This window comes from Hemiscyllium ocellatum (assembly GCF_020745735.1).
Source record: "Hemiscyllium ocellatum isolate sHemOce1 chromosome 40 unlocalized genomic scaffold, sHemOce1.pat.X.cur. SUPER_40_unloc_12, whole genome shotgun sequence".
Taxonomy (NCBI): Eukaryota; Metazoa; Chordata; class Chondrichthyes; order Orectolobiformes; family Hemiscylliidae; genus Hemiscyllium; species Hemiscyllium ocellatum.
The window spans coordinates 60,597-80,962 of NW_026867529.1; the positions used below are offsets into that span (position 1 = coordinate 60,597).

Here is a 20,366-nt window from a genome sequence, read left to right on the forward strand (position 1 = left end):
AATTAAACTGCTTTCACTTTGTTTATTTCTTTCTGGCTTTCCACAGAGCTATAGTGCCTTTTTGTTTAAACAAGCAAAATTGGCTTCCCCTGCCCCACCAACCACTTGTGGGCAGGGGCTACAGGGGGCCCAAATAAAAATATACTCAAGCAAATTAAACAAACACATGAACAGCTCTTATGAGGAGTCATTTGGTCTTGGAATACTAGCTACCCTCTCTCGTGGATGTTCTCTGACCTGCTGTGATCTCCAGCTTTTGTTCTTTTCAACCAAATAAAAAACTAAACAAATTAAACGTTCTGCTCTGTCGTAAATTGAAAACTCCTGGGAAATGAAGAATAACGGTTTAAATTTCAGAGAAAGTACACCTGCACATTTCAACTAAAAATAAGATATCACTCACACTGATCCCCACTAAGTGCATCTGGGCAGCAATGGTTCAGAACCACAACTAAAGCCCCCTTGGATCAAACATGGGCAGCTTGTCGGAAGTGAAGTTGTGCAGCGAGGTAGATTCAGATGTGTTGCGGTGATGACATACCTGCTCGACACCGGTTCAGAGGGCGAATGGGTAGGTGTTGAAGCGTTTGTCATTTTGATGAATTATACGTCATTGTGGAGCAGGTGAAGGATGGTGACAAACATCATGGTGCAACGGAAAGCAACGAAGAACGCTCCAGAAATGCTTCCAATTGATGATGTTAAAGGCCTTTTTAAAGATCCCAGAAGGCCATATACTGCAGTGAAAATCATATTCAATGGATCACTCTCTGCCGCCGAAAACCGCATTGGGATCCTGGGGGGCTCAGCCGAGGGGAGGGGAGGTGAGGGGAGGGCGATGCGATACGTGACGTGACGTGACGCGATGTGCAGAGACGCGAGGCGAGGCGATGCGATGGCATAGTCAAAATATAACTGAATCCAGGTTATATCTGGCCAGTCAATTCTTGTCGGTGGAGTTGTGGATAGTGAGGAAGGAAGTGGTAGGTTACAGCGGGATATAGATAAGTTGCAGAGCTGGGCGGAAATGTGGCAAATGGAATTCAATGTAGCTAAGTGCGAAGTCGTTCACTTTGGTAGGAATAACAAGATGATGGATTACTGGGCTAATGGTAGGCTACTTGGTAGTGTGGATGAGCAGAGGGATCTTGGTGTCCATGTACACAGATCTCTGAAAGTTGCCACCCAGGTAAATAGTGCTGTGAGGAAGGCATATGGTGTACTGGGCTTTATTGGCAGAGGAATTGAGTTCCGGAGTCCTGAGGTCATGTTGCAGTTGTATAAGACTCTGGTGAGGCCTCATCTGGAGTATTGTGTGCAGTTTTTGGTCGCCATACTATAGGAAGGATGTGGAAGCTTTAGAACGAGTGCAGAGGAGGTTTACCAGGATGTTGCCTGGAATGGTAGGAAAATCTTATGAGGAAAGGCTGAGGCACTTGGGGCTGTTCTCATTGGAGAAGAGAAGGTTTAGGGGAGATCTGATAGAAGTGTATAAGATGATTAGGGGTTTAGATAGGGTAGATACTAAGAACCTTTTACCGCTAATGGAGTCAGGTGTTACTAGGGGACATAGCTTTAAATTAAGGGGTGGTAGGTATAGGACAGATGTTAGGGGTAGATTCTTCACACAGCGGGTTGTGAGTTCATGGAATGCCCTGCCCGTATCAGTGGTGAACTCTCCTTCTTTGTGGTCATTTAAGCGGGCATTAGATAGGCATTTGGAAGTTATTGGGCTAGTATAGGTTAGGTAGGATTCGGTCGGCGCAACATCGAGGGCCGAAGGGCCTGTACTGCGCTGTATCCTTCTATGTTCTATGTTCTATGTCCCTATTGGCACTCAGGAGACTGCCCCACCAACATGGCTATCACAGCATCCAATCCTGGCCACCAACATAAATTCTTATCAACATCCTAATTTTGGAAATCACAGGACGACCCTGCTGGAGCTGAAGAAGGGCTTATGCCTGAAACGTCGATTCTCCTGCTCCTTTGATGCTGTCTGACCTGCTGCGCTTTTCCAGCAACACATTTTTCAGCCTTGCTCCCCATATTAGTATGCAGTTTTCAGTGGCCATCTGATCTCACCAGATCCACAAACGATTCAATCCTGCTTATGATGATCTTTTCGTTTCTAACACTGCAGTTGTTTCTTTTTTCTCACCAGTACGGGACCTTGTTCTAATCGGAGATTGTCAGAGATGACTGGAAGGGTGTGCAGAAAGTTTAAAACCAGAACAGACTTTTCCAGTGTATCCATCATTGGGAGTTGGCTTCAGGCATTAACCACTTGACCGCCTGCTTGGTGTTCCAACTTGTAATTGTATGCAGTTAATAACAGCTAACGGCTGAATTTGACCAGAACCTAGAAGTGGGATGGCCTGTCCTCTTCAGCTCATCTTAACAAGTGTTTGGGTCCATTACTCTTTCAAATGTATGCATAGAAAGGTATTGACTGAACTTTCTCACACAAAGATTCCTGCCAAACTTTGTTTCTCTATGCGATGCATCTTCATTTGGCATCAGCTGAAGTCTGGGAAACGTACACTAATCGGACAGTCCTCCCTGTTGAGCCATCGGTGAGCCAGACACTGGTACAGTATCGGAACGCTGCACATGTCAGCGACACATCTCACTGGGGATTATTCTTTGCCAAGACTTTAAACAATGAAATCCGTGTTTTCACTTGCCAAAAGGCTACTTCTTGGCAACGTCACTATTTGTAAGGCTATCCCTTTCTGAATAGCATACCTAAGCTGCCAAAATGGAGGCTCGGTCATTTTCCGTAACAATTCACTAACCCAAGGAAAGATCAAAGCTCAGATGCTGACATGGGAACAGAGGAACCACAGGGAGGAGACAGTTGAGAAGGATTTTGGCAATGATTGACGTAAGGGATATTCCCCAGTAGTTACCACAGTCAGACATGTTCCATTTCTTTGAAAATATTCATGGTTGTGGCATCTGGGAGCTCCCCTAGGATATTCTACTCTGTCCAGACAGTCTTGTCAATTTCGTCCAAGGCTTGGGTATTGCTTATAAGTTTTGGTCTGCAGACTGCTATGTGGACAGTAGATGACAATGACCTAGTTTTCACAGAGTCAGCTGCTTGAATGAGCAGTCAGGACTCCCTGATTGGACCAGATTCATAGCCCCAACTTGGGAAATTCTGTTCAATGATGTTCAGCTGGCTGACCTCGCTCCAATAATTACTTTCCTCCACCTCGAAGTCCTAAGATTTATGCCTATTCTTCTTCCTGTGGCATCTCCTGGGATGTTTTCCCAACAGGTCGGGTTCCTCAAACTCTGGCTTGGATAGTGCTGGCGCATACCAGACTGTGACTGCCTCTTGCCCCTGGAGCATCTGACCAGACATTCATCATCGTCTGCCAGCAATGTTGTGACAGCTGCTGTGTCCATCTTTCCCCTCAGAGGTTTCTTCGACACTGGGAGGATGGGGAGAATTAACAGGTTTTGACAGCCTTGCCAGATATTCGGAGTGACCGGTACAGTTTGCTCTTGGCCATTTGGAGAGGATGTGGTACTCTCTACATTGGTGGGACCAAACAAAGTAAAATAAGGGTCAGCCTGGCCCCTACTCACCATCCATTTCAATTCCGCCTCCCACTCCCTCCCTTACACGTTAATTCTCGACCTCCATTGTCGCAGTGAATCAGGAGGAACACCGCATCTTCCACCTGGGCAGCCGACAGCCTGGAGAACTCAACACAGTTCTCCAATTTCAAATAACCTGCCCACCCATGCCCCAAATCCCCTTTCACATTTATCCTTTTTGGTTGCAGGGTCCCAAGGCAGAATATGAGGCGTTTCTCCACCAGGTTTCGGCTGGTAATGGTTTAGCAGTGGAGAAGGCCCAGGACCTGCATGCCCTTGATGGAGTGGGCGAGGGAGTTGAAGTGTACAGCCACGGGACGATGAGGTTGGTGCATGCAGGTGTCCCAGAGATGTTCTCTGAAACGATCCGCAAGAAAACATCCTGTCTCCCTGATGTAGAGGAGACCACACCAGGTGCAACGGATGCAGTAGATGTTGCTGGTAGAGGTATAGTTAAATTTTTGACAGATGTGGAAGAATCCCTCGGGGCCTTGGATGGAGGTGAGGGGAGTGGTGCGGCCATAGGTTTTGCACTTCCTGTGGTGGCAAGAAACAGTGCCAGGAGTGGGGTGTAGGCTAGTAGGGGACGTGGACCTGACGAGGGAGTCACGGAAGGAATGGTCTTTTTGGAAAGCTGATAGGGGTGGGGCGGGAAATATATTTCTGATTGTGGGGTCCATTTGGAGGTCCATTAGTTCAGTGGGACAAGTGCAGGTTGAGACAATGGGTCGACCAGTGCAGTCAGGTTTGAGTGTCTTAGGAAGGAGGTGGAATCAGGCAGTGCAGGGTTCATGGACGTTTAGGTTAGAGTCTGTGGATGGGTGATCCCCAGAGATGATGAGATTGTGGATGGTCCGGGGGATAATGGCTTGGTGATGGAAAGTGAGGTCGTGAGCAAGGGGGCGGTCGGAGGCGGAGTCTGCAAGTTGGTGCCTGGCTTCAGTAGTGTAGAGGTCAGTGCACCACACGACTACTACGAACCCCACCACCCCCCCACCCGCACGTTTGATGGTGAGGTTGGGGTTGGAGTGGAGGGAGTGGAGGACTGCATGTTGAGAGGGAAAGAGGTTGGAGTGAGTGAGGTGGTTGGACAAGTTGAGGCAGTCAATGTCATGGTAGCAGTTTGAAATGAAGAGGTCAAGCATAGATAACAGGCCAGCATGGGGTGTCCATGGATGTGGTGTGTTGAAGGCGGGACAAGGGGGTCCCCCGTGGATGTGCAGGTGTCTCGGTTAAAAAAAAGTCAATACAGAGGCGGAGGAAGAAACACTCAAGATTGCAGCTTGTGTCGAACTCATTAAACTGGGACCGTAGAGGGATAAAGGTGAGGCCTTTACTGAGGACGACACATTCGTCCCTAGTGAGGGGAAGGTCTGGAGGAATGGTGAAGACACCGCAAGGATGGGAGCTAGGACCCCAACTACCTCCCTCTCTATCTGTAGCACCCCTTACCCCCACCCAGGTCCTGAAGAAGGGTTATACCTGAAACATTGACTTCTGCACCTCCCGATGCTGCCTGGTTTGCTGTGTTCTTCCAGCCTCCTGTTTGTCTACTTCAGATTCCAACATCTACAGGGTTTGTTTTATATAAAAGTCTCTCGCTAGTCACTGAAGCAGTATAAATTGTAATTGCACGGTGGGGTCTATGGAATTTTTGGAGATGTGGCTGAAGCCAAGGGAATTTCCTGAAAAATTGAAAATTCTGTCAGGGTAATCTCTGTGCAACTGGAAACTTTAACTTTCAGAGGATTCTAACTTACTCAAGCTTAATAATTACACAACAAAAAGTTCCGAGTTGAAAAACGTGCTCCAACTGTTTGGTAATCGCGAAATCCACTTTATCTCTGGTCTCCAGAGCAACATTCCCATCCCACTCCCCCATTCCAACTCACACCCCCCCCACCCCATCCAGACTCCTTCACAACCCTCATCTGATCTGAACCCAACTCAACATCTTCCTCAGAGCCCACACTGACCCTGACCTTCTCTCCCTCACACCCCACCGACTACACAATATTGTGCTGGTTGGAGTGGAAACCAGCCTCCCCCTTGCCCCCTCCTCAGGAGCTCACCCTGACATCTCACTGACTGGAGCAGACACGTTTCCCTCGCGACCACACCCAGCCCTGATGACGTCACTCACCACGTTCCAGAACTTTCCGTTAAACCGTGTAACCTTCCCGCTCTTGGCCAGAGCATGCGCAGTAGGTGGTGGCCTGGGAGGGAACATGCGCAGTAAATGCCTTCCCCCGCCTGCCGTTCCTTGCTGAGAGCCGGCAGTGGCAGCGGTTGTTGAGCGGCGCTGGGTTTAGGATTAAGTCGGTCAGTTATCAGGAGAACTCTGGTAATAAGGGAGGTAATGGATTTAAAGAGTGGAGATCCCCGGGATTTGCTCGTTACCATCCGAGTGTGTTAAAGGAAATTCCCTCATTATAATCATTGCAGAATATTCTCGATCGGAAAATAACACCACTCCGAGGAAAACCAGGGACACACTGAGCAGTTAGTCTAAGTGTTGGAGTTTATCATCAGGGATGGGGTCACTGAATATCTTGTACATTTTTAAGTTAATCAATGAGCGTCATGACACGTAGGTCATGCCTGACAAACTTCTGAATTGTTTGACGAGATGACTGAGGTCGGACATGGCAATGTCAACAGAGGCAGTGCTCACATGGACTACCAGGAGGCATTTGATGAATCCCACATAATAGTCTTAGTCAGAAACCTATGAAATTGAAGGCAAATTACTGACATGGATGGATAATGGATAGGAACTCAGATTTGGCAGGATGTGACCAGTGGTGTCCTGTTGGGATCTGTGTTTGGCTTCAGTTATTCACATTATTTATTGATTAATCGGACAATGACACAATGGCCATATATCCAAATTTGCTGATGACACAATGTTAGGTATTCAAGGTTTGTGTAAAGATTTGTAGCTCAGGTGCCTTTTGCCATGGTTGTGGGTATGATCGCTGAGCTGGGAAGTTGATTTGCAGACATTTTTGTCTCCTATCTAGGTGACAGCTTCAATGCATATTAGATGGCACTATAGACATGTACATCAGTGTACATGGTGGGCGGCACGGTGGCGCAGTGGTTAGCACTGCTGCCTCACAGCACCTGTAGACCCGGGTTCAATTCCCGACTCAGGTGACTGACTGTGTGGAGTTTGCACGTTCTCCCCGTGTCTGCGTGGGTTTCCTCCGGTGCTCCGGTTTCCTCCCACAGTCCAAAGATGTGCAGGTCAGGTGAATTGGCCAAGCTAAATTGCCCGTAGTGTTAGGTAAGGGGTAAATGTAGGGTATGGGTGGGTTGCGCTTCGGGGTCGGTGTGGACTTGTTGGGCCGAAGGGCCTGTTTCCACACTGTAAGTCTAATCTAATCTAATCAGCGTTTCTCAACCTTTCCCTATTCAAAGCCCCCTTCTTATCCTTGAAATCATGCAACGCCTCCCAAAAGTAAAGCTTGAGTTCACATATAGTACTTTCATCAATTTGTACGGCAGTTTCTTTCAATATCAAAAGGGAACATAATTTATCCTCAAGATTTGAGGCCATTTCATCGATGTACCTTCTCACGGAAGGTGGAAGAAGAATATGCTTGATAGTCGTTGATAGTTCCTGATGTAGCACAGTTGATAATATTTTGGCAATAGCTGGAAGCACCAACAATTCACCCACGGAATGAGGTTTACCACATTTTGCAATTAGCTTCGCTATGTTGTATGATGCCACAAGGCCATCCACATTTGTGGCTCTGTCTTTGAAAAAGCAATGGAAATCGTTGGTTGTTGATTGAATTTATTCTTAATGCTTGAAAATATGCCAAATCTTCGTCCTTTTTGTCACTATTTCTTTTCCAAATGTTTAATAAGATAGGAAGGCTTCATGGCCTCGTTGGAAAAACTTTGTTCACAGACAGAGCAAGCACAGTGGTAATTGCTTATTAGATAGAGATTGAATAAAGCCATATCACAAATAGTCCATACTATACTGCATGCTATACTCCACTTTTTCTTACTCAATGAGGCCATTTTTACACTGTCGCTCGAATACCCTAATGGAATCATGGGTATTACCTTATCACAATTATTTTAAGACGCTCAGACAAGTGGCAAAATTTGATTGACTAATTAGCTGTAATGTGCATTCATTCTGCCACCCGAGCAGAATGCCATCTTAGAAACGACACGAGTTAGGTGATATTGATCTCAGCAGTAGAATCAGTGCCAACTGCGAACGAGTTCAAATGGTTTGCTATTCACGGAAAAGACTATCAATAATAGCTCAGGAACCAATCAGAGCGCACTCCTCCATGGGTGCAGGGAAAATAACAGACTCGTGTTATGCGACTGTCCATCTGCACCCAGCAATGTCCTTCAAGGACATGGCAGTCTTCCAAGTGATTGGTAAGCTCTCTACAAAGTCGTTCAGTGACCCCTTGCCGTCCCCTTTGACTTCAACGCCGACCGAAGGAAGGGAAACGCCCCTCAGGAGGCACTTCCACCCCCGTTGAGAAACACTGGTGTACATGATGGCATAAAATTACAAGGGGATATTCATAGACTAGGTGGACGGGCAAAACTGTGATAGAGAGAGTTCAGTGTGAGTGTGAGGTATCAATTTTGGACTGAAGGAGGATAGATCATGATGTTTTTCAAGATGGTATGAAGTTAAGTATAGTGGAAGTCCAAAGAGACTTTGGTTTTAGGTGAATAGATCTTTAAAATGCCATGAATAGATGCAGAAAAAATTATAATCAAACACATGCCAGCTTTTATAACGAGAGGAAGACAGTACAAGGATGCAGAAGTTACGCTGTGAGTATTCAAAACTGTTCGAACCTTACCTGGAGTACTGAGAACAGATTTGGGCATCAGGTCTTAGGAAGGATACATTGGCTTGTAGTGAGTACAAAATATGTTTACAAGAATGAGACTTGTAGTTTATTCACTCATGGGATGTGAGCTTTGTCGACTGGTGAGCACTTATTATCCCACCCGGGATGCCTTTGTGAAGACGGTGGTAGTATGCCTTCTTGAATTGCTGCAGTTGATGTTGCTGGTTCATCCATCATAAGGTCAGAAGTGGAGATGTTCACTGATGATTGTAGAGTGTTTGGAATTGGCGACTCCTCAGGTACTGAATAGTCCACGTTCAAATGCAACAAGATCAGGACAATTTCCAGAATCAGGCTGACAAGTGACAAGTAATATTTACACTAAACAAATGCAGGGCTATAACCATTACCAATAAAGACAATCTGACCATCATCCCCTGGTATTCAATTGTATTATCATCACCAAATCCCCAACTATCAACATCCTAGGCGTTACCATTGACCAGGAACTCAACTGGACTTGTCACACAAACACAGTGGCTATCGGAGCAGATCAGAGATTAGGAATCGTGTGGCAAGTAACTCAGGTTGTGACTCCCAAAGCCTGATCATTATCAATATGGCACAAGTCCGGAGTCGGTTGGAGGGCAACTTGCCTGGATGAGTGCAGCTCCCACAATGCTGAGAAAGCTTGACATCATCCAGGACAGAACAGCCTGCTTCATTGGCTTTACATCCACTCCCTCTGCCACTTATGCTCAATAGCAGTAGTGTGTACTGTCAACAAGATGCACTGCAGAAATTCACCAGAGATCCTCAGACATCACCTTCCAAAATCATGACCACTTCTATCTCAAAGGAGAAGAGCAGCACCATCACCTTCAAGTTCCCTTCTTAACGTCCACTTAACAGTCTGACTTGGAAATACATTGCCTTTTCTTCCTTGTCATTGGGTTAAAATCATGGAATTCCCTTCCTCATGTCAGTGTAGGTCAACCTACAACAGGTGAACTGCAGCGGTTCAAGAAGGCAACTCACCACCACCTCATCAACGACAACTAGGGACAGGCATAAAATGCTGGCCAGCCAGTGATGCCCACATACTACAAATGAATAAAAGGTCCATAAGCTGTTGGTGAATCCACAATGCACTTAGGGAAGAAATTCCAGGGTTTTGATCCAGTGACTGAACAAATAGTAATATTTTTCCAATCCTGGATGGCAAGTCGTTTGGAGGGGAACTTGCTGGTGTTGGTGTTCCCATGAATCTGCTGCCCTTGTCATTCTGGATGGAAGTGGTTTTACATGATGAATCATGTTAGGCACATATGAATTTGATTGTGATTGTTGGAGGCCAGTCACCTCAGCTCCAGGACGTGTCTTCAGGAGTTCCTCAGTGTAGTGTCTGAAGCCCAACCATCTTCAGCTGCACCATTAATGATGTTCCCTCGATTATAAGTGCAACTAAGGATCTTTGGTGAATTTGTGCAGTTCATGTTGTTGCAGTGTATCCTGGGTGCCTGGTATGACTTTACCCAGCAGAGAATTTGCCATCCACCCCTCATATTCCAGTTTTCCTACAGCTCCTTGATGCCACACACAATTGAACATGGTCTTGATGTCAAGGGCTATCACTTTGGCTTCACCTCCATGTTTGAACCAAGGTTGTAATGAGGTCAGGGACCTATGTGGCCCTAGTGAAACCCAAACTGGGCTTCATTGAGCGGATTATTACTTGACATTTTCTTGAGAATTTAGAAGGTTAAAGGATGATCTGATTAAGGTCTTTATGATATTACCAGGAAAAGACAGAGTAAATTAAGATAAACTATTTCTACTGATTGGGGATTCTAGAATTAGGGTACATCGTCTGAGAATTAGGGCCTGACCACTCAGGAGAGATGTTCAAAAGCACTTCTACATACAAGGTGGGAGATATTTAGAACTTTTTTCTCAAATGGCAGTGAATGTTAGATTAGTTGATTTTCAATCTGTGATAGGTAACATTTTGTTATGAAGGGAGCTTTGGCACTTAGGTGTAGATAGGCTATGGCTTATAACAATTAATACGATATTAACAAAATGCAAACTAACAATTTACACTATAAATCTAATGAACTGTCTTGTGCTTTAGCTTAACTCTAATTAACCTTAGGATGCTGACGTCAGCGTGTACAAGGGGGCATAACTACAAATTGAGGGTGATAGATTTAAAACAAATGTCAGAGGCAGGTTCTTTACGCAGAGAGTGGTAAGGGTGTAGAATGCCCTACCTGCTAATGTAGTCAACTCAGCCACATTAGGGATTTAAACAATCCTTCGATAAGCACATGGATGATTTTGGGATAGTGGAACAAGCTGAGAGTAGTTCACAGGTCGGCGCAACATCGAGGGCCGAAAAGCCTGTTCTGCGCTGTATTGTTCTATGTTCTATGTTCTCTATGTTCTATAATCTACATGATGATGATCATCTAGTCATCTTCTCCTGCTAGTTTCAGGCGTGTCTTCACGTGGTTGGTCTCAGGTTACCGCTCCTGAGGATGGTCTTGCAATGATCCTTACACTTTGAGGATTCTCCCAAAAGGGTATAAAGACTTCAGCATCCACCAATACATTGATCAGGAAGCCATCTCTAAGTAAGGGCTAAGGCACCCCTGCGTATAGTTAACAGCTTAATTTTTCCAGTTGTCCTGGGGATGATATTCAGGTAAATTCAACTCAATTGAAATTCAAGTGTATATTGTATTGTCTCCAGCTGCTGAGTCAATTGTATACTGTCTGTCTGTAGCTGCAGTCTCCCTAGATTCTGCACTTTTGGTTAAAGTTTGTCTCAATTTCCCAGCATGCCTCACTTATTGTCCATTTCTCATAAGTCCACCATTTTGAGTGGCCTGCCTGGCCACAAGGCCCTTCAGCTCTCCAAGTCTGCGCCAACTCATTTCGCCCTTCTATACTAAAACCGTCCTCACAGAACATAGAACATAGAACAATACAGCACAGAACAGGCCCTTCGGCCCACGATGTTGTGCCGAACATCTGTCCTAGTTTAAGCACCCATGCATGTACCTATCCAATTGCCGCTTAAAGGTCGCCAATGATTCTGACTCTACCACTCCTACGGGCAGCGCATTCCATGCCCCCACCACTCTCTGGGTAAAGAACCCACCCCTGACAACTCCCCTATACCTTCCACCCTTCACCTTAAATTTATGTCCCCTTGTAACACTCTGTTGTACCCGGGGGAAAAGTTTCTGACTGTCTACTCTATCTATTCCTCTGATCATCTTATAAACCTCTATCAAGTCACCCCTCATCCTTCGCCGTTCCAATAAGAAAAGGCCGAGAACTCTCAACCTATCCTCGTACGACCTATTCTCCATTCCAGGCAACATCCTGGTAAATCTTCTCTGCACCCTCTCCAAAGCTTCCACATCTTTCCTAAAGTGAGGCAACCAGAACTGCACACAGTACTCCAAATGTGGCCTAACCAAAGTCCTGTACAGCTGCAACATCACTTCACGACTCTTGAATTCAATCCCTCTGCTAATGAACGCTAATACACCATATGCCTTCTTACAAGCTCTATCCACCTGAGTGGCAACTTTCAAAGATCTATGTACATAGACCCCAAGATCCCTCTGTTCCTTCACCTGACTAAGAACCCTACCGTTAACCCTGTATTCCGCATTCTTATTTGTTCTTCCAAAATGGACAACCTCACACTTGGCAGGGTTGAACTCCACCTGCCACTCCTCAGCCCAGCTCTGCATCATATCTAAGTCCCTTTGCAGCCGACAACAGCCCTCCTCACTGTCCACAACTCCACCATCCTCACTGTCCACAACTCCACCAATCTTCATATCATCTGCAAATTTACTGATTCCCTCATCCAAGTCATTAATAAAAATTACAAACAGCAGAGGACCCAGAACTGATCCCTGAAAAACTCCACTTGTAACTGGGCTCCAGGCTGAATATTTACCATCTACCACCACTCTCTGACTTCGACCGGGTTAGCCAGTTTTCTATCCAATTGGCCAAATTTCCCTCTATCCCATGCCTCCTGACTTTCCGCATAAGCCTACCATGGGGAAACTTATCAAATGCCTTACTAAAATCCATGTACACTACATTCACTGCTCTACCCTCATCCACATGCTTGGTCACCTCCTCAAAGAATTCAATAAGACTTGTAAGGCAAGACCTACCCTTCACAAATCCATGCTGGCTGTCCCTAATCAAGCAGTGTCTTTCCAGATACTCATAAATCCTATCCCTCAGTACCCTTTCCATTACTTTGCCTACCACAGAAGTAAGACTAACTGGCCTGTAATTCCCGGGGTTATCCCTATTCCCTTTTTTGAACCGGGGCACAACATTCGCTACTCTCCAGTCCCCTGGTACCACCCCTGTTGACAGTGAAGACGAAAAGATCATTGCCAACGGTACTGCAATTTCCTCTCTTGCTTGCTACATAATCCTAGGATATATCTTGTCAGGCCCAGGGGACTTGTCTATCCTCAAGTTGTTCAAAATGTCCAACACATCTTCCTTCCTAACAAGTATCTCTTCTAGCTTACCAATCCATTTCACACTCTCCTCTTCAACAATACGGTCCCTCTCATTCGTAAATACTGAAGAAAAGTACTCATTCAAGACCTCTCCTATCTCTTCCGACTCAATACACAATCTCCCACTACTGTCCTTGATCGGACCTACCCTCGTTCTCGTCATTCTTATGTTTCTCACATACGCATAAAATGCCTTGGGGTTATCCTTGATCCTATCCGCCAAGGATTTTTCATGCCCTCTCTTAGCTCTCCTAATCCCTTTCTTCAGGTCCCTTCTGGCTATCCTGTATCCCTCCACTGCTCTGTCTGAACCCTGTTTCCTCAACCTTATGTAAGCCTCCTTCTTCCTCTTTACTAGACATTCAACCTCCCTTGTCAATCAAGGCTCCCTCACACGACCATTTCTTTCCTGCCTGATAGGTACATACATATCAAGGACACGTCGTATCTGCTCCTTGAAAAAGTTCCACATTTCCACCACATCCTTCCCTGACAGCCTATGCTCCCAACTTATGCTCCTCAAATCCTGTCTTACAGCATCGTAATTTCCCTTCCCCCAATTGTATTCCCCCACAGGATCCATATCCCTCTACAGTGGAACCTCGATTATCCAAAGTCCTTGGGCGAGCAGGTTTTCATTCAGGTAATTGATCATTTGGTAAATTGATTTGACGTTAAACAATTGAAGCTGCATTGCCCATAATTGCATTAAAAAGCATGCTAACAGTGTGTTTATTTCATTTGATCGCTAAAATCTTCACAAACACTGCATATTGCTTAAAAATTCATGACATTTTACAACTCAGATCACTTTTTATGTACTTGTACAATTAAAAAAAATCATTGAGGTGGAGGCTATTTATTATTTCCAAAGAAATTATCCAGCGGCTGTTGTTTGAGGAAGTGCTGTCTCTTTTTTGTTTCCAAACAATAACATGTGACAAAGATGCATCAATTTAACAGCATCAACTTCATCTTGTGTTTCATACCACTCCATGAAAAGTCGCAAACTGTCAATAGCTTCATTAACTGGAGGTGGTGCCGGTATCAGAATTTCCTTACTATTCACACCATTCATACAGTCCTGCTGTTCCTCTGTGACCACGTTGACTATTTGATCATCGGAGAATGTCTCTGTTTCAATTTCGTTGTCAGAGTTCACCCAAGCATCAATCTCTGTCTCTGCAAAGTCTCCTAAACCCAGGTGTCTGCAGTTTTCAGTGATTTCAGTGGTTATGCTTTGTTCTGAACGGGTGTCCACTTCACTGGCACAGCTCCCAATACACAAGCTATTGTACCAACAGTCTGCAATTGTTGATGGCTTGATGCGGTCCCATCAATACTCTCCTGATGTTCTCTCTCTCTCCTCTCTTCTGAACCTTGCTCTTTTGTCTTTTAGTTAGAGGAGGAAGGGGGCTGACCATTCCTTAACACCAGGTTGGTCCACGATGCTCTGCAAAGTCCACTCCCAAAATAGTTTTTTTAATTTCAAAAATAAATTTATTCATAAGAAATCTCATAATGTCTTTATAAATACATTGGCACAAGTGCGGTTCAGTTCTATACAGTTGCATATCAAATAAGCAAACACAACATTGGACTTTGACCTGTCCAAATACCCAAAGACTTCTCTTATATATGCAATACTAATAGTTACATAAATGAGGCAGTTTCTCAAATATATCTACCTATTAGTATTTGCACACAAGAGTGGATTTTGCTTCCGTTTTTTGGCAGAATCCAAGTCCAATGTTTTGTTTGTTTATTTGATGTGACACCGTACAGTCCACTTCCAGAATGCAAATGAGAAATGTCTCAGCTCCTCCAGTTAGATGCACTTCCTCCTGCTGGTCACCTGGGGTGGTCTTCCACGATGCTCTCCACATCCATGCTGATTGTGAAGTCCACTCTCAGAATGCAAATAAGTGATGTCTCCACACACTTAGATTGAACATAGAACATTATGGTGCAGTACTGGCCCTTCGGCCCTTGATGTTGCACTGACCTGTGGAACTAATCTGAAGTCCATCTATCCTGCACTATTCCACTTTCATCCAGATGGTTATCCAATGCCCATTCTAATGCCCTAAAGGTTGGCAAGTCTACTCCTATTGCAAGCAGTGTGTTTTACACCCCTACTCCTCTCTGAGTAAAGAAACTATCTCAGACATCTGTCCTATATCTATCACCCCCAATTTAAAGCTATTTCCCTTGTGCCAGCCATCACTATCTGAGAAGAAAAACTCTCACTGTACACTCTATCTAACCCTCTGATTATCTTGTATGTCTCAATTAAGTCACCTCTCAACCTTCTCGCTAATGAAAACAGCTCAAGTACTTCAGCCTTTCCTCTTAAGACCTTCCCTCCATAACAAGCAACATCCTAGCAAAGTTTCTCTGCATCCTTTCCAAAATTCCCACGTCCTTCCTATAATGCGGTGACCAGAACTGTAAGTAATACTCGAAGTGCAGCCGCACTAGAGTTTTGTACCGCTGCAGCACAACCTCATGACTCTGAAACTCCATCCCTCTACCAATTAAAGCTAACACACTGAGTGCCAACTTAACAACCCTATCAACCTGGGTGCCAACTTTCAGGGATCCATGTACATGGACACCGAGATCTATCTGCTCAGCTACACTACCAAGAATCTTACCATTAGCCCAGTACTCTGTTTTCCTGTTGTTCCTTCCAAAGTGAATCACCTCACGTTTTTGCATTAAGCTCAATATGCCACCTCAGCCCAGCTCTGCAGCTTACGTATGTCCCTCTGTAACCTGCAACATCCTTTGGCACTGTCCACAACTCCATTGACCTTAGTGTCATCCATAAATTTACTAACCTATCCTTCTACACCTTCATCTAGGTCATTTATAAAAGCGACAAACAGCAGTGGCGGCAAAACAGATCCTTGCATTATAACACTGGTAATTGAACTCCAGGATGAACCTTTCCCATCAACCAACACCTTTCAGCTAGTCAATTTTCAGTCTTTCAGCTCGCCAATTTCTGATACAAACCATTAAATTTCCCTCGATTCCGTGCCTCGCTATTTTCTGCAATAGCATACCATGAGGATCCGTATCAAACGCCTTACTGAAAACCACATCAACCAACTTACCCTGATCCATCTGTTTGGTCACCATCTTAAAGCACTCAAGAAGATTTGTGAGCACAATCTCCCCTTCACAAACCGTGTTGACTACCCCTAATCAACTTATATCTCTAGGTAATTATAAATCCTTTCTCTTCTGACTTTTTCCGACACTTTACCCACAACTGAAGTAAGGCTGACTGATCTATAATTACCGGGGTTGACTCTATTCCCCTTCTTGAACAAGAGGGAGTTGTCCTCCAGTCTTCTGGCACTATTCCTGTAGACAATGACAACACAAAGATCAAAGCCAAAGGCTCTGCAATCTCCTCTCTGCCTTCCCAGAGAATCCTGGAATAAATCCCATCTGACCGAGGTGACTTATCTATTTTCACACTTTCCAAAATTGCTCACACCTCCTCTTTGTGAACTGAATTCCATCTCGTAGCCTGTTTCTCAGTATTCTCCTTGACAATATTGTCTTTTTCCAGTGTGAATACTGATGAGAAATATTCATTTAGCAATTCCCCTACCTCTTCAAACTCCACCCACAACTTCCAACTCCGGTTCTTGATTGGCCTTAATCTTTCTCCAGTCATTCTTTTATTCCTGATATACCCAGAGAACGCTTTAGAGGACACTGGTGGTTCTTAGCCTTCTCTTTAGGTCTTTTCTGGCTGACTTGTAAATCTAAAGTGCCCTAAAGTGTCTCATCCTAATAGAAGCCTTTTTCTTCTTCTTGACAAGAGATTCAACCTTTTTAGAAAACTATAGCTCTATCGCTCGACAATTTCCTCCCTGCCTGACAGGCACATGCTTATCAAGGACACACAGTAGCTGTTCCTTGAAATAGCTTCACATTTCAACTGTGCCCAACCCCTGCAGTTTCCTTCCCTATCCTATGCATCCTAAATCTTGCCTAGTCGCATCATAATTGCCTGTCCTCCAGCAATAACTCTTACACTGCCGCATATACCTATCCCTTTCCATCACTAAAGTAAACATAACTCGAATTGTGGTCACTGTCACCAAAGTGCTCACCTACCTCCAAATCTAATACCTGGCTGGGTTCCTTACCCAGTACCAAATCCAATGTCGTCTCGCCCCTTGTTGGCTTGTCTACATACTGTGTCAGGAAACCATCCTGTATACATTGGACAAAAACGGACCCATCTAAAGTACTCGAGCTATTGTATTTCCAGTCAATATTTTTAAAGTTAAAATCCCCCGTAACAACAATCTTGTTACTCTTGCTGCTATCCAGAATTATCGTTGGTATCCTTTCCTCTACATCACTGGAGGCCTAGAGAAAACTCCCAACAGAGTGTCTTTTCCTTTATTGTTGCTTACCTCAGCTCGTGCTACCTCAGTAGTTGAGTCCTCAAATGTCCTTTCTGCCACCATCCTTGACTAAGTGCATATCTCTCCCTCTTTTAGCATCTTCACAGTTGCATGTGAGTAGTTTTGGACCCAATATTTAAGGAAAGCTATTATTTCATTGGAGGCAGTTCCAGAACATTGATGTGGGTGATCCCTGATCAAGAGGAAAAGGCTAAACAGGCTGAGAATTTAGAAGAATGCGATATGATCTCATTGCAACATATAGGGTTCTTAAGGGACTTGACAGGGTAAATGCTGAGAGGATATTATCCCTCACGGGAGAGTCGAGGACCAGAGGGAATGGTCTCATAATGAAGGGTTGACAATTTAAGACTGAGATGCAGAGGAATTCGTTCCTAGTTTTGAGAGTCTTTGGAACTCCTCATTACATAGAGCTGTGGGAGTAACGTCCCTGTCTATATTTAAAGCTGAGATCAATTCTTGAGCAGCAGGAGAATTGAGGTAATAAGAAAATACAGAAAAGTAAATAGTGTGGAATGTCGTGTCAGCAATGATCCTAATGAACGATGGAGCAGACTTAATGAGCCAAATGGTCTGTTCCTATTCCTATTTCTTATGGTTTAGGACCTTGAGCTATAATTAACCTATATCATGTTCTCCTTTCCCACAACATCACTCACATTTTCCATTGCTGTGACCTCAGGCACATTAGTCGAAAGTGGATGCAAGGAGAACATCTACAGAAGTCTGTGCCTGGCATTAGGAACCTATTGGAAGTAGATTGTTCCTATTGGACACTGGCCTATGTTATATCTCAGCAGGGGCCAAGTAGCTGGTGTCATGGAAGTTAAATTGACTCGACTCAAATGCTAGCAAGAGCATAGACAAAGCTTTATTGTAACCTCTACAGGGGGCTAATAGATTTGGCAAAAATGTCTTATATAAGGGCCCTGAACAAGTTTCGCATATTCTCTTTATACTATTTTTTGCTTATTCTTATCACAAGCTCAAGCACAAGGGTTGGGAACATTCAAGCTTCTTCCTGCCCACCCCCCATTCTTCACTCCCTCCAAAATCATTGCCATGGGTCTCCAGTGTCTGGTGACATTTGATGAAATATGCCTACATATTTGAAGAAATATGGTTACGGATTAGGACCGGCTCCTGGTCTCCTTGCCTTGGTCTATCTCCCATACAATGTCGCTATTGAATGCTTTGCACTTTTTATAATTTAAGTTGGCCAGAGGTCATGTGTATCCACGGAGTCAGGCACATTCCCTAGTAATAGGTATTTGTTTGAATCAAGCTTATAAAGTGTTTTCATGGCAAATTCAATACAGGCAGCATCACATCCACACCGTTTCACTGATGTCATCAATTAACAGAAGTCTAAATACTGAAGTGATTACACTGCTCTGGGTCAGAGACCTGTAATTATTCCTGGGTTTATTATGGTCAGATCTTTCAGTAAACTGCAAATGGATGAAGGAGCAGGAAAGGAAAAGGAATAAAATTCTCTTTTCAACAAAACAGCCAATACTGACTAATATGACATGAACCTTCAGTAAATTTGAATAATGAGAAATTACTATGTTCGGATTCTGAATCAAACATTGAGTTACAAATTGTGCTTGTAAGGGTTAAATTAGCAATCGTGTATAAAGACCTTGAGTTTCTTGTTCCGAGATAAGGAAGTTAAACTTGAATCCTTGCATTTGCGATGTTTTCCCTCTGTCCCAGTGCAGACAAGTCTTTATTTGACCTATTTACTCCCCACCCACCAGCTCCTGCCCTCTCAGCCAAACCTCTCGATGTTGATAAGAAGTGCCAAATATTAACTTTGTGATCATGCACATATTTAAAATGATTTAACTGGTACTTTATGACCAGTTGCGGCTGTGAAAATGTTGACACCTCACACTGTGAATTAAGTGGAAATCTAAGTTTGTCAGAAACTAAAGGGAACACATTGGCAAGTAAGTTTGGTCTAATATCAGATTAAATCTGCTATATTAGGGATCCAATAATGAGAAAGGGAAGTGCTGGCAGTTGTTGTCAGATTATGTCAGGATTGCCTCACGAAGGCATCCCACGGCAGCGTGGTGAACACAAACACAGATGAGAACAATTACAGAAAACAACTGCTTGACTGGTTCAGAAATGCTTGGCTTATTTTGAGAGACCAATCTTAAATCAGCATAAACATCCAAAGTTTTTCAATGGTCCGTTGAATTTTGCCTGTCTTTCAGTATAAAGGTCTTGCATAGCCCAGAAATGGCTTTAAACAAGGATGACGTACTCTGACATACTGAAGAAATGGTTTTCTCTTTCTTTCGCTCTGTGCTGTCTCTTCCACACCCCAACCCCTGCATTCCCTCATTGTGGTGTACTGTAGACATCCTGTGGAAGTCAAAAGAATCCCATACCAACTCGACCAAGATGGTTCATGATGCATCTTGAAAACAAATAAAATCCCAGCAGCATTTTTTAGATCATAGGACAGCATTGTCAACACACTCCAGGGGGATGGGTGGTGAAGACAGCAATAACTAGTTACATTAGCAAGATTACAAGACTGGGATACAAGGTATACTGCTTTGTCATTACCCCCTCATTAACTACACCATTGCAAGGCTAAAATCGGGAGCATTGGAATCCTCACTGCTCACCTGGTGATTTGTTTAATTGCAACAATAGTCAAGAAGCTCAATATGTCAAAGAGAGAGCAGTTTGATTGACTGGCAAAAGAACTAACGTACCTAATTTCCACTCCCTTCACCATCACTGAGCTACAATGTTGGGCCACCTAGCACTTACACTGTACGGAATGAACTGCAGCAACTCATTAGACTTACACTGAAAGGACCTTTCCTGTCTATAATCTCTATTTCTGAACAGAACAA

General features: G+C 44.2%; 1 pseudogene; it reads right to left on the reverse strand.

Annotated features, from left to right (window-relative positions):
* LOC132808823 (Ig heavy chain C region-like) overlaps nt 1–14,917 on the reverse strand; it is a 29,662-nt pseudogene extending 14,745 nt beyond the window's left edge.
* Between the last annotated feature and the right edge of the window lie 5,449 nt (nt 14,918–20,366).